Source organism: Equus caballus, chromosome 4, assembly GCF_041296265.1.
Source record: "Equus caballus isolate H_3958 breed thoroughbred chromosome 4, TB-T2T, whole genome shotgun sequence".
NCBI classification, from domain to species: domain Eukaryota; kingdom Metazoa; phylum Chordata; class Mammalia; order Perissodactyla; family Equidae; genus Equus; species Equus caballus.
In genome coordinates, this window is record NC_091687.1 from 93,798,747 (window position 1) to 93,815,128 (window position 16,382).

The window sequence follows — 16,382 nt, forward strand, 5'->3', positions numbered from 1 at the left end:
ATAGCACATTATTATAATAATGCTGTGTCATGCCATATCTTAAAAGTCATGACAAGGGATAAAAATACATTTTATGAGTTATGTTACAGAGTGAGGAACTACTCTATTTTACTTGAGAGAATCAGGATAGGAACAAATTCTCTTTTTTTACCAATCATCTCTAAAGCCCAAATTAAATGAAAAAACTACAAATAAGAATGATTCCTTTATATATTGTCACTTGACCTAAAATATGTTATATTGGACCTTAAAACGCAAAGTTTTGAAAACTGCAAGGATAGCAGTACAGAATCAGAAGTATTCTGAGCTCACTTACAGAAACCTAGTATTTTCCCAAGAAATAAAAACATAGATCAAAAGGGAAAATGCCTCTCGTTGAACAATTTCTTTTTCACAGAAAGTATACTTATGCACATATGATATGTCCGTGAAACACTAATAATCAGAGTTCTCAAATATTAAGTATTTTAGTAACATATAGTATAGTTTTGAGGTGTGTGTGTACATGTGTGTATCAGTTGAAATAAGTAATTGCCAAAAGTAGCTAGAGAGTGGCTTTATCCCTCATGCTCTCACTAATTACAATTTTTAAACATTTTTCTGAACCAGTTTACTTTTAGAATGTATATTCAGAACTTTTACTATGTGTTGGACTTTATAGCACCATAATTTCAGAGCCCATTTTTTTTCTTTTTGCATTTATATGCCATGTGAAGGGTTAGTAACTATCCTATAAGTAAAATGCTTCCAAGCAATAACTAGGTATAATACTCCACCATCCTGATAAAGCTCAAATTACAAGGCATCCATCCAATTAAAAGTTTTCAGATTATGGTAAGAACTTTAATTTTTCCCCCATAGAAATTTCCAAGACCAATGATAAGTACTCTCTGGTATTCAACAGTACCCTCCCTACCCACCCAACGACCTGAAGATGTGAATTAGTCACAAATTCTCAAAGGCTGTAAATGAACCTACCTGCTATAGGAATCCCTCCCAGACCTGTGTTGTGCTGTGGCGGGAGATTCAAGTCCAAGAAATTACTATTTGAGGTGGGGTTTGCTGTGTGGTTCAAGCGCATGATGCTATTGCGTGGAAAGGCCATCCAAGGATAGCGGGCTGCCTGGCCTGGGAAATTGAATGAATTATAAACCGCTCGGTGCTGCTGAAATTGAGGGAACTTCTGTGGCAAGACTGAAAAGGTACTACTGAGAGAGTTGGCGTTTGCAGGTGCAGCGGGATGCAGGAATCCAGAGCCCGGACCTTTGGTGGTTGTAGTGTGTGAAGAGGAGTTCTGAAGAGATGTGGGCGAAAGGGAAGGCTGGTCTTGGACTGATAGCTCCTTTTCAATCAGGTCTGCTAAGGCTTTTCGAGTGACATCAAAGAGATCAAAACCCAAGTCATCCTCTGGTTGTTTAGAAGAACCAAAGCCAAACGCTGCTTGCCAGTCTGTAGAGGATGATACTGGGATTGTTTCTATTGTTTCTGTTGGGAAGAAAATTCGTGATGAATTGAAAATACATAAGCTCACTTTCATGCTTAATGAGTACCCACACTAGCTGAAGTTAAACATGTCAGATGACAAGATAGTCACATATATGCAAAATCTGTATGATTTCTTAGCATATTAGGACTATAAAATTACAAACACCTCGTATACTTCTAGCAATGAGTTCATCCTTAATTTACTAACTTCAAAAGCTGAATGATATAGACTGATTTTCATCACTAATCCAAGAAAACAAAGTATTTGATATTCAAATTATACTCTCAACTACTCATAATCAAAACCCAGAATAAGTCATTTAAATGGAATAAAGTAATAGCAAATATGATGTGACAGAATTCAATTAGTAAAGTTTATTTTTATATGTATTTATAAAAGATAAAGTATAAATAACTTTGAATATATGCTTTATATACCGCTAAGAAAAATAATGAAAAAATATCTATTTAATTTTTGTAGTTTCTTAACGTTGTCTGCTTCATAGCTGCTATTGTCAATTTTAACTTCATGCCATCCTTCACATTAATAAGAGAACTTACAATGAATAAAAATGGAAATGGCTCAAAAATGCCAAATAGAAGTTTTAATATTAACTAACATACCTCATTGTCAACTGGAGAAAAAAATCTTAAATATAACTATACAAATACAATATGATTAAAAATGTAAGTCCTTAATAATTCCTTGAGGAATAAGCATTTTATTACCAGGAATATGATCTAACCCTTGATTTCTGGAGAAATCTGTCCGTTAACATAGTAAGGTCTAGGTCATGCAACAATTTAGGTAACCATTCAATTCCATGCAGTTTAAATGTTTACATTTTTATGAAGAAGGGAGTGGGGAGGAAGAGGATAAAAACATATCCACCAAGGGTCTCATGTTAGGCTGAGCACAAACACCAACGCGCAGCAGTACTGTGACCTACCCAATGTGAAGAGGCTCTGCGGCTCTGGTGCTGTAGGCCAGTCACTGGATGTCTGTGGGGAGCTGGGGAAAGGAGGAAGCTCACTGGGGATCGGGTTGGGATGGCGGAAGTTGTCTGAGAATAACGACTGTGACTCAGTTACTGCCCCTTCAAAAGGAGACCGTGCACTGTGATTGGATGAACTGATGGGGAGGACTGGATTGGATTTGCATAAACCAGGTGGTGGTGAGGGCTTATCACTGTTGGATATCTGAATAAAACAGGAAAAGAAAAGAAGAGTCAATACAGGTCCATACATTTTAATAAGCCACAGTTAGAAAGGCTTGCAACTAAAGGGAGTAGAACAGCGGTCTTCAAACTGGCATACTAGAAGACATTTTTATGAGCATGAATTTTCAGAAAATCCGTCAACTTACATGTGTTCTCTTTTCTAAAACTGACTCTCCTGGAAAGACTAAGTCAGACTCCTCTCCTTTTATAACCTAACTTCTCTCACTTTACAAAAAAAAGAACATTTCTTAATCTCAGGAACCTGACTATAGAATTTTGCCAAGTGTGAACACTTTCTGGGAGCCAAACAAAATTTATTTAAAATATTCAGATTGGCAATGAGAGAATGACTGACTCTGATGACCAGATTCTTTTGCAAAGTGGGTGATTCCTGATACTTATTTTCAAAGAAAATGCAAGGAAGATCTAATCAAGTTATTTCCAAATACATCCTTAAAAAAAATTTTTATGGTAAATCTTTACATGATTCTTAGGTATTTAACTTAGGAGTTCAAAGATTTGAGTGATACTGACATCACACTCTTCTTCCATTTACTTACTTAGGAACAAGACATCTCAGCACTTACATTTAGAAAAATGCCTAGAACTGCTGCTGAAACTCGTCTCCTTTTCCCAGCAGGTAACATTCGTCTAGGGATACATGAACACTAATTCTAAAATGGCCCTGTCTATCTCATCAAGAGAGGAATTTCCAATAGAAGTTTAGTGTTGATTTTTAATGATTAATTTTTATCAAAATCTATGCTTATATAAGTTGCTTTGGTCAAATCAATACTACAAATAAAAATTCAGAAGAAAGAAATTTGGCAATTAAAGCCTTGTATCAGCAAAAATACTTTGGCTTTCATTCAAAATTTATATGTCTATTTTCATTTGAGAGAAGTTTAATACCTATCACACATAAAAACTATATTGCATTAAGATAAAATTCTGTAGTGGCAGTGGAAATAGAAAAACAAGTTCAAGGAGAAAAAGGAATGATGTAAAAGTCCTGAATTTTAAAGGAGAGCTTGTGTATTTTTTTCTAATGGATGATGGAGTAACAAAACAATCTGATATTTAAATTTCTTAGATATTTATTAACAAGTAATGTAGCACTTTTATTTAAAAGTACCAATACTGGCAATCTGCTGAAAATTACATCCTTTGCAATTATTTTTAACTTGTTATAAAAAAAAAAAACTCTAATGTTAACCTAAAATATACAAGAGGAGAAACAGATTTTCAAATTGTTGTATGGAATTTATGAGCAAAACGTTTGGGAAACCACTGTATTTTAGATCTCTAAGTTTCTCACAAACACTGTGGGAAACTGGCCATTCTTTATGGAAGAGATTAGAAGTACAGCTTTTCATCAATGTAAGAAGATGCACAGAAACATAAGCAGTGAAAAGTTAGCAGCTAGACAAGATCATACAAAGCATGTTTGAAAAGTCAGGACCTCACTCAGTATCATTAAGATGCAACTTTCAACTTGACTATTTGCTTTATCATTTGGGGAAAGGGGAAAACTTTGGGGGGCAAGTACACTGAAAGAAATAGAAAATTTAAGTTGACACCAAGGGACAAGGGGAACATATGGTGGAGAAATAATTCAAAATCAAGAATGCACAAGTCATGTTAGTCTGGGACCACTTGGTATAGGGTCAAAAAGACCAATAATATCAGCAAACTCTAAGGACACTGATGTATTGCCACACAATGTAATAATATATGGTCACCATAGTAATTCTGAGTCATCAAGAAAGGGTTAAATTATGCTCTATATATTCTGTAGAGGAAAAGAAGGCTAATATAATACGTTTAACAAAGATGTCCATGAAAAGTGCTTTTGTAAAATAAGCACTATATAAATATATATCTTTAGCCAGGAAAGATTTACCCTGAGCTAACATCTGTTGCCAATCTTCCTCTTTCTTTTTTTTCCCTCCCCAAAGCTCTCAGTACATGGTTATATATTCTAGTTGTAAGTCACTCTAGTTCTTCTACGTGAGTCACTGTCACAACATGGCAGCTGACAGACAGGTGGTCTGATTCTGTGACTGGGAAGTGAACCTGGTCCATTGAAGCAGTGAGCATTGAACTTTAATTACTAGGCCATCAGGGCTGACTCTCAAAGTGTTTTTAAATTGTTTCAGAAAAGTATTTTTCACTATCTAGAAAATTCACTTGTATAGAATACCTTGTTTTCAGGGGACGGCAGATAAATGAAGTGATACAGTGTCAAAATCTTACCAGCTGGGAATTATCCCCATTGCCTATACTGAGAGAATCTGAAGGTTTGTCGATGGAGCTGTAAAAAGAAAACAAATCAAATCAAAGTCATTCTCCCACAATAAAAACCAACTCCCCAAAAGCCAGAAAAATAGACATTTTATCATTGTAATGTTTATTGAAGCACTGTGATTTAAGACATTAGGTTAGACATTGAGGACACAAACAAGTGTAAGATGAAATGCCTACGCTTGTGGAACTTATATTCTGATTAGATTCTCTAAAACAATGGGTGATATAATAGCTGGAAAGGAAAAGATACCACTCTAAAATAGATATTACTCTAATTAATAGGTCAAAAATTTAATCCATTATTTAGTTTTGTGCATGTGATAAACATATTCCTCATTAAAATTCTTGAAATAATACTCACCCATTTTTCTCGGTGTTTGACAGAAGGGCATAAAAGTTATTGAAATGTTCTCTACATGTTCTTAAGAGCAATAAATTTCTTCTAATACTTCAATATTCTAATCCTAACCCTAGAGAAGGCAAATGCCTGTGTGTACACACACATGCACACACAAGACTAACAGAAGCAAACTTTTGTGTAAACTATTGACTCAAAAAAATCCATTAAATCTTAACTACTATATAGAGAAAATTCACTACCACAGTAAAGCAACACATAACTGCTAACTGCAAGTCCATTTTAAGTCATCTGACAAAATATAACTTTTATAAGCATTTCAACACTGACCCAGTGAAACATTTCTATAACTATTTAACCCAGAACATAAACAAAAGTATTAGTACCCAAATATTAATACTTATTTCAGATACAATAGTATAGCCAAAAACAAATAAGATTCCAGATTTCTCAAAATTATCTTATTGTCTGGAAATATATACAAAGTCACCTTACAGACGGGCAACTTACTCATACCACATCTGATTCCTCTAGAAAAATTTAACAAAGTCTAGTATCTCATCTGAATACCAACTGTATCTTCTGCAGAAACATTGCCAAATGCTCATGAATTTGACAAATAGGTCTGAAATTTACTTGAAAAGCATCTTTAGTCATTATTCACAAAATGTCAATAAATCAATTCATATGATTAAGTCAAGTGGGTAATACATATAATTTTAAGATATAGCTCTGAGGCACCCAGTCTTCACCCAGTGCTCCAGCCCCATGCTCCAGCTCCACATTTGCTGGGAGAGTGGCACAGAGAGAGAGGGGCTGGCCAGGGGAGGGGCACAGCTGGGGAGAAAGTGCCAGTCCCCAGCGAGCACTCCAGCCCCACAATCGCCCAGAGTGAAGCACAGTGAAGGGGGCCACTTGGGGGAGGTGCACAGCTGGGGAGAGGCACTCCATTCCCACCCTGCACTCCAGCCCCACAGTCACTGGGAGCAAGGCACGGAGAGAGAAGTGGTGGCTAGTGGAGCCCCATGAGCACCCAGATCACCAAGCAGAGAGAGAGGCAGCAATTGGGAGAGGCATGCAGGTATAAGAAAGTGCCCCTTCCCCCACCTGTCACTCCAGTCCTGCTATCACCCAGAGTTAGAAGTGGAGGCTGGTGGAAGCATAGGGGAAGAGCACCCCTCCTCCTGCCCAGTGCTCCAGATCTGCCATCGGCCAGAGTGGCACACAGTGAGAAAAGCAGTCAGCAGCTGGAGCTGGGTAGCCCCTGATTGTGCCAGGCCCAGAATTCACAGCTCCTGATCCTCACCCAGTGGAGGCACGTGGCAGCAGTGACAAGATAATAACACTATGCAGAGGCAAAAATCCACACCTTTAAGCAGTATGAGAAAGTATATTAAATCTCCAGACCAGAAGGAAAATGGCAAGTTCCCAGAAACCAACCTTGAAGACACAGAAATCCATAGCCTAAATGACAAGAATTGAAAATAGCTATCATAAAAGAACTCAATGAGTTACAAGAAAACACATAAAGACAAATTAATGAATTCACGAGCTTCTTCACAAAAGAGATTTAAACATTAAAGAAGAAACGATCAGAATTAGTGGAGATGAAAAAGACAATGGATGAGATTAAAAAAGATCTGGACTCCCTAAGCAACAAAACTGACAATATGGAAGACCAAATTAGCAATTTAGAAGACAATACTATAGAAATGCTTCAGAGGGTGGAGAAGAGAAAACTAAGACTAAAAAGAAATGAAGAGGCTCTCAGAGAAATATCTAATTCAATTAGGACATGCAACATAATGATTATAGGTATTACAGAGGGAGAAGATAAGGAGAATGGAGCAGAAAGCTTATTCAAAGAAATAATAGTGGAGAATTTCCAAAACCTGGGGAAGGAGACAGAAATCCACATGAAATAGGCTACCGGAAATCCCAACTATGTTAATGTAAAAAGACCTACCGCAAGGTATATAGTAGTAAAGCTGGCAAGTCTATGACGAAGAAAAAATATTATAGGGGAGCAAGGCAGAAGAAAATAACTTACAAAGGAACCCCTATCTGGCTTTCAGCAGATTTCTCAGCAGAAACCTTACAGGCTAGGAGAGAGTGGAACGATAGATTCAAACTCCTGAAAGACAAAAACCTTCAGCCAAGAATACTCTATCCAGGGAAAATCTCCTTTAGATATGATGGAGAAATAAAAACTTTCCCAGATAAACAAAAACTAAGGGAGTTCATTGCCACAAGACACACTCCCTCCAAGAAATCCTGAAGAAGGCCCTCACATCAGAAAGGAATAAAAGAACACAGGAAAGGGGCTACAAAGCCTGTAGCGAGGAGATAAATAGGTAGGTAATAGTCAGAAAATGGCAGCTCTCCATCAGATCAGGTTGGTAAACACTTAACTCCTACATCAAGGATAAAGAAAATGAAAATACCAAAATAAAAATTATATCATCATCTTAATCACAAACTCACAACACAAGATGGAATAAGATATGACAAAAATAACTTAGAAGGGGAAGAGGAAAGAGATGGAATCAGTATAGTATAAGGAAATAAGAGGCAATCAGAAAATGGACTATCTCATCTACGAGACTTTATATGAACCTAATGGTAACCACTAAATAAATACTTAGAACAGAGACATATATGATAAACAAGGAGAAAACGAAGGAAACAAACATAGAAAGCTACCTAATCAAATCGGTAGCCTGAAATACATGGGACGAGAAACAAAGGATATGCAGAAGAACCAGAAAATGTGCGACCAGATCAACTTAATAGACATATAGAGAGTACTCCATAAAAACAGCAGAGTATACATTCTTCTCAAGTGCACATGGAACATTCTCAAGGATAGACCATATATTGGGAAACAAGGCAAACCTCAATAAATTTAAGAAGATTGAAATCATATCTACTATCTTCTCCAACTATAATACTATGAAACTCAAAATCAACTACAAGAAAAAAGCAGGGAAAGGAACAAAAATGTGGAAGCTAAACAACATGCTACTGAACAACCAATGGGTTGTCAAAGAAATAAAAGGAGAAATCAAAAAATATTTGGAGACAAATGAGAATGAAAACACACCATACCAACTCATATGGGATGCAGCAAAAGTCGTCCTAAGAGGGCAATTTATAGGCCCATCTCAACAAACAAGAAAAGCTCAAATAAACAATCTTAAACTACAACTAACAGAATTAGAAAAAGAAGAACAAACAAAGCCCAAACTCAACAGAAGGAGGAAAATAATAAAAATTAGAGCAGAAATAAACGAAATTGAAACAAAAAAGTATGTAGAAAGCATCAATGAAACAAGGAGCTAGCTCCTTGAGAAGATAAACAAAATGGGCAAGCCCTTAGCTAGACTCACTAAGAAAAAAAGGGAGAAGTCTCAAAAAAATAAAATTAGAAATTTAAGAGGGAAATTACAACGGATACCACAGAAATACAAAAGATTACAAGAGAATGTTATGAAAAACTATATGCCAACAAACTGGACAATCTAGAAGAAACAGATAAATTCCTAGACTCTACAACCTCACAAAACTGAATCAAGAAGAAAAAGAAAATATGAATAGACCAATTGCAAGTAAAGAGATTGAAACAGTTACCAAAAACTTCCCCCAAAATAAAAGTCCAGGACCAGACAGCCTCTCAGGAGAATTCTACCAAACATGCAAAGACTTATTACCGGGCCGGCCCAGTAGCACAGTGGTTAAGTTCTCACATTCCACTTTGGCACCCAGGGTCCACGGGTTTGGATCCTGGGTGTGGACATGGCACTGCTCATCAAGCCATGCTGTGGCAGGCATCCCACGTATAAAGTAGAGGAAGATGGGCATGGGTGTTAGCTCATGACAAGTCTTCCTCAGGAAAATGAGGAGGACTGGCAGTAGATGTTAGCTCAAGGCTGATCTTCTTCTTCAAAAAAAAGATTTATTACCTATTCTTCTCAAACAATTCCAAAAAATTGAGGAAGATGGAAATATTCCTAACACATTCTATGAGGCCATCAACACCCTGATACCAAAGCCAGATAAGGACAACACAAAGAATGAAAATTACAGGCCAATATCACTGATGAACTTAGATGCAAAAACCCTGAACAAAATATTGGCAAACTGAATACAGCAATACATTAAAAAGATCACACACCATGATCAAGTGGTATTCATACCAGGGACACAGGGATGGTTCAACATCCACAAATCAATCAATGTGATGCACCACATTAACAAAATGAGGAATAAAAACCACATGATCATCTCAATAGATGCAGAGAAAGCATTTGACAGGATCCAACATCAATTCATGATAAAAACTCTCAATAAAATGGATATAGAAGGAAAATACCTCAACATGATAAAGTCTATATATGACAAACCCACAGCCAACATCATACTCAATGGGGAAAAACTGAAAGTCATCCCTCTGAGAACAGGAACAAGACAAGGGTGCCCACTCTCCACTCTTATTCAACATAGTACTGGAGGTTTTGGCCAGAGAACTTAAGCAAGAAAAAGAAATAAAAACTATCCAAATTGGCAATGAAGAAGTGAAACTCTCGCTGCTTGCAAATGGCATGATTTTACATAGAGAAAACCCTAAAGAATCCATCAGAAAACATTAGAAATAATCAAAAACTACAGCAAAGTTGCAGGGTACAAAGTCAAGTCACAAAAATCAGTAGCATTTCTATACTTTAATAATGAACTAACAGAACAAGAACTCAAGAATAGAATCCCATTTACAATTGCAACAAAAAGAATAAAATGTCTAGGAATACATTTAACCAAGGAGGTGAAAGACCCATACAAAGAAAACTATAAGACACTACTGAAAGAAATCAATGCTGACATAAAGAAATGGAAAGATATTCCATGCACGTGGATTGGAAAATAAACATAGTTAAAATGTCCATACTACCTAAAGCAATCTACAGATTCAACGCAATTCCAATCAGAATCCCAATGACCTTCTTCACAGAAATAGAACAAAGAATCTTAAAATTCATATGGGGCAACAAAAGACCCTGAATAGCCAAAGCAATCCTGAGAAACACGAACAAAGCTGGTGGCATCGCAATCCAAGACTTCAAAATATATTACAAAGCTATAGTAATCAAAACACCATGGTACTCGTACAATAACAGACACACAGATCAATGGAACAGAATTGAAAATCCAGAAATAAAACCACACATCTATGGACAGCTAATCTTCGACAAAGGAGCCAAGAACATACAACGGAGAAAGGAAACCCTCTTCAATAAATTGTGCTGGGAAAACTGGACAGCCACATGGAAAAGAATAAAAGTAGACCATTATCTTTCCCCATGCACAAAAATAGACTCAAAATGGATTAAAGACTTGAAGGTAAGACCTAAAACCATAAAACTTCTGGAAGAGAATATAGGCAGTACACTCTTTGACATCAAACTTAAAAGGATCTTTTCAAATACCATGCCTACTCAGACAAGGGAAACAAAAGAAAAAATAAACAAGTGGGACTTCATCAGTCTAAAGAGCTTCTGGAAGGCAAAAGAAACCAAGATAAAAATGAGAAAACAATCCACCAAATGGGAGAAAATGTTTGAAAATAATACATCTGACAAGGGGTTAATCTCCAAAATGTATAAGGAAATCACGTAACTCAACAACTACAACAAAAACAACCCAATCAAAACATGGGCTGAGGATAAGAACAGACATTTTTCCAAAGAAGGTATACAGATGGCCAACAGAAACATGAAAAGATGTTCAGCACCACTAATCATCAGGGAAATGCAAATCAAATCTACAATGAGATATCACCTTACACCTGTCAGAATGGCTATAATTACCAAGACAAAAATTTAAAAATGTTGGAGATGATACGGAGAAATGGGAACCCTCATACTCTGCTGGTGGGAATGCAAACTGGTGCAGCCACTATGGAAAACAGTACAGAGATTTCTCAAAAAATTAAAAATAGAAATAGCATATCATCCAGCTGTCCCAATTCTGGGTGTTTAACTAAAGAACTTGAAATCAACAATCAAAAGAGACTTGCCCACCCCTATGTTCATTGCAGCATTATTCACAATAGCCAAGACGAGGAAGCAACCCAAGTGCCCATCAACTGATAATTGGCTAAAGAAGATATGGTATATATCTACAATGGAATACTACTCAGCCACAAAAAAGATGAAATCATCCCGTTCGCAACCATATGGATGGACCTTGAGGGCATCATGTTAAGCGAAATAAGCCAGACAGAGAAAGACAAACACCATATGATTTCACTCACATGTGGAATATAAACAAACTTGTGGAGAAAGAGAACAAATTAGTGGTTATCAGGTGAAGGGTGGTGGGGGGTGGGCACAAGGGGTGAAGGGGAATACTTACATGGTGTATGACAAATAATAATGTACAAGTGAAATTTCACTACATTATAAGCTATTATGACCACAATAAAAAAAAAGAGATAGCTCTGAGTCCACTAAGTTTAGAGATATTCAGGGAAATAAGACAGGTGCACAGCAACAAATATCAGCCAATGCCAACTATTCAATGAATTGTTTAAACAATAAATGCCATAGGTATTTAAGAGAAAGAGAAGTCACCACAAATGGGGCAATTAGGGAACCTTTCCTAGAGGAGTTCAAATTTAAGTAGGTCCTTAAAAATATTTACACATTAGAAGGAAAAGAGGGACAGATCAGCACTAAAGGAACGAAGAGCAAGTATATCAAGAATCAAAAGGTCGAAGATAGGGTTGGGGGAAAGTTAAGTAATTAGGTAGCTAACATATACAATGATTTTAGCAACAATAGGAGGTCAGGATAGAAAGATATACTAAGGCCAGTCATCAGACGCCAATGTAAATTTGTGAGCACAGAAATGACATAAAGCAGTGTTTTAGGAAGTATAATTTGGTGGTAGCACAAAGACAGACTGGAACATAATACAGATAATATGGCATAAATTTGTAATATTTTTAAATATTTTCTTGTTTTGTTAAAGTACACATAAAATTTACCATCTTAACCACTTTTAAGCGCACGTTGAGTAGTATTAAATACATTCACGTTGTTGTGCAACCAACATGACCATCCATCCCCATAACTCTTGTCATTAGGTAAAACTGAAACTCTATACCCACTAAATGATAACTTCCCATTTTCCCCTCCCCCTGGCATCCCACCATTAAATTTTCTGTCTTTGTGATTTTGACTACCCTAAGTATCTCATATAAGTGGAATCATAAAGTATTTGCCTTTTTGTGACTGGCTTATTTCACTAGCAATAATCTCCTCAAATTTCATCCATGTAGTAACATATTGCAGAATTCCCTTCCTTTTAAAGGCTGAATAATATTACATTGTATGTATATGCCACCTTTTGCTTGTCCATTCTCCCATGAACACTTGGGCTGCTTCTACACATTTTAACTATTGTGAATAATGTTCTTATAAAACATATGTATACAAATATCTCTTTGAAATCCTGCTTTCAATTCTTATAGGCGTATATCCAGAAGTGGAATTTCTGTATCATATGATAATTCTATTTTTAATTTTTTGAGGAACCACAAAAATGTTTTCTACAGTAGCTTTACCATTTACATTCCCACCAACAGTGCACAAGAGTTCCAATTTGTCCATATCCTTGCCAGCACTTTTTGCTCATTGGATAGCAGCCATCCTAATGGGTGTGAGTGGTACCTCATTGAAGTTTTCGTTTGCATTTCCCTAATGATTAGTGATGCTGAGCATGTTTTCATGTGCTTCTTGACTATTCATATATCTTCTTTGGAGAACCGTCTATTCAAGTGCTTTGCTCATTTCTGAATCATGTTGTTTGATTTTTCTGTTGCTGAGTTTTAGGAGTTCTCTATATACTCTTGATATAAATCCCTTACCAGATATATGATTTGCAAATGTTTTCTCCCATTCTATGGGTTGTCTTTTTACTCTGCAGATAGTGTCTTTTGGTGCACAGAATTTTAAAATTTTCACGAAGTCCAATTTGTCTATTTTTTATTTGGTTACCTGTGTCTTCAGTGTCATATCCAAGAAATCATTGCCAATTCCAACGTCAAGAAGGTTTTGTCCGATGTTTTCTTATAAAAAGGATTTTATTGTTTTAGGTCTTACATTTAGGTTATTGATCCATTTTGAATTAATTTTCATATATGGCATTAGGTAGATCCAACTTCACTCTTTTTGCAGGTGGATATCCAGTTTTCCCACTACTACGTGTTGAAAAGACTGTCCTTTATCCATTGAATGGTCTTGTCACTCTTGCCAAAAATCATTTGACCGTATATGTGATGGTTTATTTCCAGGCCCTCTGTTCTATTCTGTTGGTCTAAATGTCTGTCTGTATGCAAATACCACGCTGTTTTGATTACTGTAGTAAGTTTTAAAATCAGGAAGTATGGGTCTTCTAGTTTTTTTGTTCTTTTCCAAGATTGTTTTGGCTATTTGGGGTGCCTTGAGATTACATGTGAATTTTTGGATGGGTTTTCTTTATCTCCATTAGTTGCTTAAAAGTGTTGCTTAATTTCCAAAACTTTCTGAATTTTTTAGATTTCCTTAAGTTAATTGTTTCTTTGTTAACATCTTGTTGTGGTCAGAGAAGATACTTCATCCCATTGTGGTATATCTATCTTTTTAAATCTATTGACACTTAATTTGTGGCTTAACACATCCATTCTTCTGAGTGGGGTATTGAAGTTTCAACCATTATTGTAGAACTATTTCAAAATCCCTTCTCTTTTGTCAGCTTTTGCTTCATATATTTTGATGGTCTGTCATTAAGTGTGTAAATGTTTATAACTGTTATATTTCTTGCTATATTTAACATTTATTAATACATAATGTCCTTCTTTCTCTCTTGTAATCTTTTTGATTTAAACTACATTTTGTCTGATAGTAGTATAGCCACTCCTGCTCTCTTTTGATTACTATTTGCATGGAATATTTTTTATCCATCCTTTCAGCTTCAACCTGCTTGTGTGCCATCTACAAGAGATTCACTTTAGATCTAAAGACACATAGTTGGAAAAAGAAGTAAAATTACGTGTTTGCAGGTGGTAAGGTCATATAGTTGAATCATGTGTTTTTATCCATTTTTTGTCTTTTGATTCGAGAGTTGAATTAATTGGCATTTCAAGTCATTATTGTTAGGAAGGGAGGTACTTATGTCATTGTGCTATTTGTTTTCTATATGCCTTTTAGCTTTTTTGTCCCTCATTCCTGCATTATTGTCCTCTTTTGTGTTTAGTTGATGTTTTGTAGTGAAATATTTAATTCCTTTCCCATTTCCTTTTGGGTATCTTCTAGAGATAAATTCTTTGTTGTTATCATGAGAATTACATGTAACATGCTAATGTTATGACACTCTAATTTAAATTCATACCAACTTCAATAACACACAAAATCTCTGCTCCTTCACAGCTCTGTCCCCACCCCTTTCAGTTACTGATGTCACAAAATTACATCCTTAGGCATTGTATGTCCAAAAACATAGACTAATAATTTTTTAAATGCATATTCTTAAGTTACGTAGAAAACAAGATTTGGAATTAGAAATCAAACTTACAATAATACTAGTTTTTACACTAATGTGGTTTTTTTCCTTAAATGTATTGATCTCAAATCATGTATAAAACAAAAAGTATACTTACAAACCACTGTACGATAATACTAAATTTTATGTGGCCATTGATTTACCTTTATTGAGATCTTTCTTTCTTTCTATAGCTTCAAGTTATTATTCAGTGTCCTTTCATTTCATCTTGAAAGACCACCTTGAGCATTTCTTACAGGCAGGTATAGAAGTCACAAACTCCCTTAGTTTTTGTTTACCTGAGAATGTCTTAATATCTTCCTCATTCTTGAAGGACAGTTTTTCTGGATATAGGATTCTTGGTTCATAGCTTTTTTTTCTATTAGCACTTTGAGTATATCAGCCCACTGTCTTCTGGCCTCTGACGTTTCTGCAGAGAGATCTGCTGACAATCTTGAGGATCCCTTGTATGTGATGATTCACTTCTCTTGCTGCTTTGGAGATTCTCTGTTTGTCTTTTCAATGTCTGACTATAAGGCGTCTTTGTGTGGGTCTCTTTGTGCTCATCTTACTTAGAGTTTGTTGAGATTCCTGGATGTTTATATTCATGTCTTCCATTAAATTTAGGAAATTTTCAGGGAGTATTTCTTCAAATATTCTCCCTGCACCCTTCTCTCTTCTCCTTCTGAAACTCCATCAATGCATATATTGGTCCACTTAATGGTGCCCCACACGTCCCTTAGGCTCTGTTTGCTTTCCTTCAACATTTTTTCTTTCTGTTCCTCATATTTGATCATCTCCATAGTCCTATCTTCAAGGTTGCTGGTTCTTTCTTCTGCCTGCTCAAATACGCTCATTGAATCCCTCTACTGAATTTTTGTTTCAGTAAATGTAATTTTCAGCTCCAGAATTCTTTTTGGTTTCCTGTTAGGTTTTCTACTACTTTATTGATATTTCCATTTTATTCACATGTCATTTTCTTCTCTTTCTCCACATCTTTTAGTTCTTTACAAATTTTTAAGAGAGTTGTTTTAAAGTCTTAGTATATCTACCATTATGTGTTTTTCAGGGACAGTTTCAGGTGATTTATTTTTTTTTATTTTGCATGGACCTTACTTTTCTGTTTCTTTGTATGCCTTGTGATTTTTTTGTTTGAATCTAGTAATGTGGTACCTCTGGAAATCAGATTCTTCCCCCTTCCCCAGGGTTTTTTATTATTGCTGTTACTGTCTTTTTTCATTGTTTTTGTTTTGTTGCTTGTTGTAGGCTCTCTCTATGCCAAAGTTCAGCCTTAGGTGTAAACTTAAGGTCTTCTCAGGTCTTTTCTGAGCCTTTCCCTGGACATGCACAGTCACTTTCTAATTTTCCCTGTATATGCAGTTGTTTTTGAATGTCATAGTCTTTAATGGCTGTCTCTGTAAAGTAAAGAAAATGAA

At 35.9% G+C, this 16,382-nt stretch overlaps 1 protein-coding gene across 3 annotated transcripts in view; it reads right to left on the reverse strand.

The window, feature by feature from the left end:
* Positions 1-817: 817 nt before the first annotated feature.
* The window catches only part of LOC100067445 (solute carrier family 23 member 1), a 74,207-nt gene continuing 58,642 nt past the window's right edge, over positions 818-16,382 (reverse strand). For 2 of the 3 annotated variants that reach the window (XR_011438264.1, XR_011438266.1), the window contains exons 13-15: positions 15,246-16,361; positions 4,962-5,019; positions 2,436-2,685 (exon numbers count right to left, since the gene is read on the reverse strand). The gene's annotated coding sequence lies outside the window, so the exon portion shown is untranslated. Of the gene's footprint in view, positions 1,486-2,435; positions 2,686-4,961; positions 5,020-15,245; positions 16,362-16,382 lie in introns of those variants that run through there. The other variant, XR_011438265.1, reaches the window with a different exon arrangement.